This window comes from Neophocaena asiaeorientalis, unplaced genomic scaffold (genome assembly GCF_003031525.2).
Source record: "Neophocaena asiaeorientalis asiaeorientalis breed wild unplaced genomic scaffold, Neophocaena_asiaeorientalis_V1.1 scaffold427, whole genome shotgun sequence".
Lineage (NCBI taxonomy): Eukaryota > Metazoa > Chordata > Mammalia > Artiodactyla > Phocoenidae > Neophocaena > Neophocaena asiaeorientalis.
This window is the reverse complement of record NW_020172280.1, coordinates 3,890,003-3,896,002: the sequence shown is the minus strand read 5'-3', so window position 1 is coordinate 3,896,002 and position 6,000 is coordinate 3,890,003. Positions and strand designations below refer to the sequence as shown.

The following is a 6,000-nucleotide window of genomic DNA, read 5'->3' as shown; positions in this document are numbered from 1 at the left end:
ATCGGCAGGCGGACTCCCAACCACTGTGCCACCAGGGAAGCCCTGGAGATAGTTTTTATTATACTTTTTGTTTGAATTGGTTTTATAATTTACAATTATAGTTTGCTGCCAAAGTCATATTTTCTTTACTTATTGTGGCAAGTCATTATGGTAAGGACAATAGTCCTATTCTATAGTTTAGGGACTGGGGTATTTCACTCAGACCAGTATTTCCTTCTCAGTGTGTCAAGACATTGTGGGACTTTAGTAGCGGGTTGTTTCCAGCACAGACTCACTGTGAGAAACTTAAATAGAGTTATCCCCAAATAAAAATGGTAAAAGCTACTTTCAGTTGAATTCTGTGTTTTGAGTATATAGTTCAGAAAGGACTGTCTTGCTTTTTTGGGGGTCTGACCTTACTTTTTTTCGACTTAAAGTGTTACATTGACTATTATTCTTATTTTATCTTTTTCTCTCCAGAACTTTCTTCACTGTTTCCAACATTGTTCTTGCTACTTTGTTTTCTACAGCAGTTTTATTCTGAATTTTGACATATTGATGATGTATATGGAGAAGGTGTGATGAGAAAAGATGAATATATAAGACTTTTTTGTTATTAAAACTTTGTTTACAAAGTTTTAAACATATACAGAAATAGAATAACACAGCGAGTCCCATATATTCATTATTCAGATTCAACAGTTGTCGACTACTACCACATTTGCTTTGTCTCTCCCTTATTTATAAAGTAAACCTCAGACTAAGCTCTTACATCTCTCATACATCAGCTTTCATCTCTAAAAAAAAAATACATAAATGCAATGCCAATATCATACCTAGCAAAATTAACACTAATTCTTTGATATTATCAGTTCTCCAGTCCATAATCAAATTTCCTGGTTCTTAGAAATGTCTTTGTACAGTTGATTTGTTCAAATCCACATCAGATAAATTCCACACATTACATTTGGTTAAAGACCAATTTTTAAATTAGGTGGTTGTTAAGGAGCCACCTGGGGAAGCTCTTACTGACCTTCCAACAATTTTATTTTCAGCTCCCTATAAGCTTCCTCCTTTCTCTTTTATTCCACACTGTTTTTTTTTTCTTTCTTTCTTTTGGGGAAGTGTGGAGGAGAACCCCACATTTCATATCTTACAATTGAGAAATTTAACATTTTTTTCAGAAATAAATACTTGAAATAGTAACCTAAAGATTTGCTAGGTCCTATAATGAATGGTTCAGAGAGGGTCTTAGCAGTGAGCTTTCAATATCCTTGTAACACCTAATGATATGGAATTGTCCCAAATCACTGAATATAATACTAGAATCATTGTGAGTATAATGCACTGCTGTGTCTGCCTCTCCTAGTATAATTCTACCTCGGATGTCACAACTAAGTGCCTTTCTCAGCTTTTGGAGTGGAAATGGTTGAATGGCTATTAAAATACCTTTCTGTAGCTGTTGCTTAATCTTAGTTTAAACCGGATTTACTAGTTTCCAAGCTAAGCTTGAAAATTTATATTGTTTTTCTGGGACAGGTTAGACTTTGTAAATTCAACTCATCTGGAGAGATATATACAAATAGTTTTGTACTAAAGAGATTGCTAAGTCTTTTTAACATCATATTGGAATTGATCTCATCAATAGTTTTGGCAAAAGAGCATAGAACAATATAAAAAAAAATCTTAGTATGAAATTGACACTGCAACTTGTTAAAAAAAAATGACTTGACACTAGAAGTCCCTTTCTGGTTTTAAGCCACGCATTATTGACCAAAAAGTTGTTATCCTCTGTCAGGGCTTGCACATACAACTGTGCACAGCAAAGCGTTGGGGCATTCATAGGAGAGTCACCTTGTATGCTAGGACAGTTTCTGACTGAGTGCAGTAAAGTGTCTTGAGAAAGGAGCACCTGTGTCTAGCTTTACAAATGCTTCGTGGAGCTAGCTGGGGTACTGTGGCCTATGCTTCAGACTCTATTTAGAAATGAATATTTGTGGAAGTAATCAGATTAAGAAGAACATGTCCAGATATCTCATTTTATGTGAGATTATCTCATAATTTAGCATTTGCTTTTTGGCAGTCTGTTATATGATACAGAGTCCACAGTTAAAGGTAGGTAAAAATTGGGCTGGTGAAGTGAAAAAACATAGAAGTTTATGAACTTCATATTTTATATATAGAAGAGCCTATTTATTTTATTTTACATATGTATTTCTAGCCCGTTTATGTTTCCCAGCCCAATAATTTAAAAAAGCAAATAGAATAGGGAGTAGGCTGCTATAGTTAAATAGCTAGCAGAAGCAGTAAGCGGTAGCTGATACCAGATGACCAATGGTAGAGATGGAAAATTTAAATTTTGAAGAAATAGGTGTAGGATCCTGAACAAACTCAGAAAACCACTTTAGATTGGTTTCGAGTTGGTAAATGAAGAGACATTCCTAGTTCAGAAACATCTAAGGAGAGTACTGTTTTGCCACGAAATGCAGTCACTGGTATTCATGATAATGATGCCGAGTTATCAGAAAATGTTCAATAGAATGTACCAAGACCTCTTTAATGAAGGAGGTTTGTAATGTATTTTAGAAAGCCTTTTATCAATAGCTAAAATTTCTCAGAATGTTGGCACTTAGTGCCTGGCATAGTTATCTACTTAAAAATGTGCTGCTTAAGACGCAAGAGGGAAGAGATATGGGAACATATGTATATGTATAACTGATTCACTTTGTTATAAAGCAGAAACTAACACACCATTGTAAAGCAATTATACTCCAATAAAGATGTAAAAAAAAAAATGTGCTGCTTAGATATCTTTGTTGCTGATCAAGTTCACCTATGGAGACCACTTTTTTTTTCTGATGTTGCCAGAGTAGTGAGGTTTTCTAGTCCAGTCATATTTAGGAAATGTTTCTAGAAAAGGGATTTGGGGCAAGAAAAATATAAAAATATTTGCTATAAATTTTCCATTTGTGATGTCTGATATATAGTAAACAAATATTTGTTGTCTGTAGAGGTGCTTAATTCTTGCTAAAAAAAAATTAGCTTATCCAACCCAAAGTTTTATGAGCTGTGAAATTTGCATTTGAAAGAAATCTCTTAAGCTGTAAAAATATGATATTTTATACTTGTTGAATTATAGGCTGAAGACTTTAAGTGACAGATCAAGAGAAGCTAAAGTAAAAAACAAACCCAGGTAAGCTTGTCCTGATTTAATTTACTATGACTTAAATTTCATACAACTTTTGGTTGTAGTCATGATAGCATAATTACTTTAATTGATTTTATATCTGTTGAATGCATCTGACTAAACAATTTATTGATTCTTTCTAAATTTTGTAACACTGGAAATTTTTCTGATAAAATTGTAAAATGGTTGAAAAATGGTGACATGTAATTGTTTTACTCCATGACAGTCAATGACTATTTGATCACAATTAATCATTTTTATTTGTATATTAAGAGCACAGTAAAAGTTCTCCATTATTGAGAAGCAAATTGATAATGAAACAGTACTTGGCAAGTGAGCCTCTTTAGCTGTGTTATCTGTTTTATATGAAAACACTAGTATAATTTGTGCAGTTTTTCATTTTTAATAAAGTAAAGCACATGACCAAATTTCACTTTAAACCTAGAGATTAGGAGCTTTTAAAAAATTTTCTTGTTAGCTAACATTCTATTAAAGTGTTTATTCTTGTGTGCTAAAAATCTGTAGGGCAGGGCTTCCCTGGTGGCGCAGTGGTTGAGAGTCCACCTGCCGATGCAGGGGACGCGGGTTCGTGCCCCGGTCCGGGAGGGTCCCGCGTGCTGTGGAGCGGCTGGGCCCGTGAGCCATGGCCGCTGGGCCTGCGCGTCCGGAGCCTGTGCTCCTAGGTGGGAGAGACCACAGCAGTGAGAAGCCCGCGTGCCCCCCGCAAAAAAAAAAAAATCTATAGGGCAAATTGATGGTTGATAGTATATTGCAGTATATTAACTTTGGAATAACAATACATTTTTCTAAAAGTTTAGATCAATTGCCATTAGTGATTTAAAAATATTCCACGTTATGATTGACAGCATCAAAATTATTATACGTAACTTTTTTTTTAAGTTGGCCTAAATCAGCAGCAGTTTTTAATAAAACAAGTGTTTCTTTTGGCAGGACTGTTCCATATTTGCCAAAGTGCTCTGCTGGACTAGAATTACTTAGCAGGTGAGTGTTTTCATTTAAATAAAAAGGTTATACTTCTGACTATTGTCTAAAAGTATTTTATAACCTTATAGAGAGAAACCTTAAAATAACTAAATTTTACCTTAACAAGGAGATTGGAAATTATTTACTTATTTGTGTTCCTGGAGGGGCTTTTGCATTTCACTGATTAATACAAAGGCCATTCAGACTTTGAGCATATTGATCACTGTTGTGTTTACTAATCAATAACTTTATCACGTGCATGTATTATGGTTTCTTTGTTGCAAGAAAATCAATTCTGGATTTGAGTCCCCAATAATTTTCTTTTCTTTTTTACTTTGATTCTTAATTTTTTTTACCATTTCTTCTCCAATCCATTTCTCTTGACATGCAGATTAATATTAAAATACGTGATTTTCTTAGATGACATCAAAAGCATGAGTAACAAAGGGAAAAAAGATAAATTGGACTTTATCAAAATTAAAAACTTTTGCTCTTTAAAGAACACTATCAAGAAAGTGAAACAACAGTCCACAGAATGGGAGAAAATATTTGCAAATTATACATCTGTTGAGGTACTTGTATCTAGAATGTATAAATAACTTTTATAACTCAACAGTAAAAACACAAATAATCCAGTGAAGAAATAGGCAAAGGATTTGAATAGACATTTCCATAAAAAAGATAGGCAAATGGTCAATAAGCACATGATAAAATTCTCATCGTTAGTCATCAGGGAAGTGCAGACCAAAGTCACGATGAAATACCGCTTCATACCCACTAGCATGGCTATAATCAAAAAGACAAACAATAACAAGTGTTGGCAGTGATGTGGAAAAATTGGAACCCTTATGCTCTGCTGGTGGGATTGTAAAATCACTGCCTTGGAAAATAGTTTGGTAGTTTCTCAAAAAGTTAAAAGTAGAATTACCATGTGACCTAGCAGTTTCACACCAAGAAAATTGAAAACTTATGTCCACATAAAAAATTGTACACAAATGTGCATAATAGCAGTATCATTCATAAAGCAATATTATTCATAATGGCCAAAAAGTAAAACAGTGTAGATATTCATTAGTCAATGAATGAATAACAAAATTTCATATCTCCATACAATGGAATATTATTCAGCCATGAAAAGGAATGAAGTACTGAGGTATGCTACATCTTGGATGAATTAGGCACTTTAAGATTTTTTTTTTTGATGTGGACCTTTTTTAAAGTCTTTATTGAATTTGTTACAATACTGCTTCTGTTTTATGTTTTGGTTTTTTGGCTGGGAGGCATGTGGGATCTTAGCTCCCCAACCAGGGATCGAACCCACACCTCCTGCATTGGAAGGCGAAGTCTTAACTGCTGGACCGCCAGGGAAGTCCTGAATTACGCACTTTAAAAGCATGAATTTTGGGACTTCCCTGGCAGTCCAGTGGTTAAAACTTCGAGCTTCCACTGCAGGGGGCGCAGGTTTGATCCCTGGTTGGGGAACTATGATCCCCTCGTGCCACATGGTGTGGCCAAGAAAAAAAAAACAACATGAATTTTATGGTGTATCAAACCTCAATAAAGCTGTTATAAAAATAAGTATATGGTTTGCATATATTGTTGCATATGTTATATGTTGTTATATGCATATATTGTTGTTGCATATGTTGTTATATGCATTTCTGTACCTCGTAACATGGCATCTGATGGATAAGTGGGAGCCATGTGTACAGTAGAGGGTGTGCTCCTTCGCCTTATCAGCTTGTGTTAGGACACAATCACCTATACCTACATTTTGCTTTCTCTTTTCTAACTTTTTATTCGGTTTCTTTTTATGGTTGCAAAATCTGGGGATTTTCCTTCTCTGAGTG

The 6,000-nt window shown here is 34.6% G+C and overlaps 1 protein-coding gene across 1 annotated transcript in view; it reads left to right on the top strand.

Annotated features, from left to right (window-relative positions):
• Positions 1 to 3,123: 3,123 nt before the first annotated feature.
• Positions 3,124 to 6,000, top strand: part of DTNBP1 (dystrobrevin binding protein 1) — a 105,836-nt gene continuing 102,959 nt past the window's right edge. The window contains exons 1-2 of the mRNA XM_024764246.1: positions 3,124 to 3,172; positions 4,118 to 4,168. The gene's annotated coding sequence lies outside the window, so the exon portion shown is untranslated. The remainder of the gene's footprint in view (positions 3,173 to 4,117; positions 4,169 to 6,000) is intronic.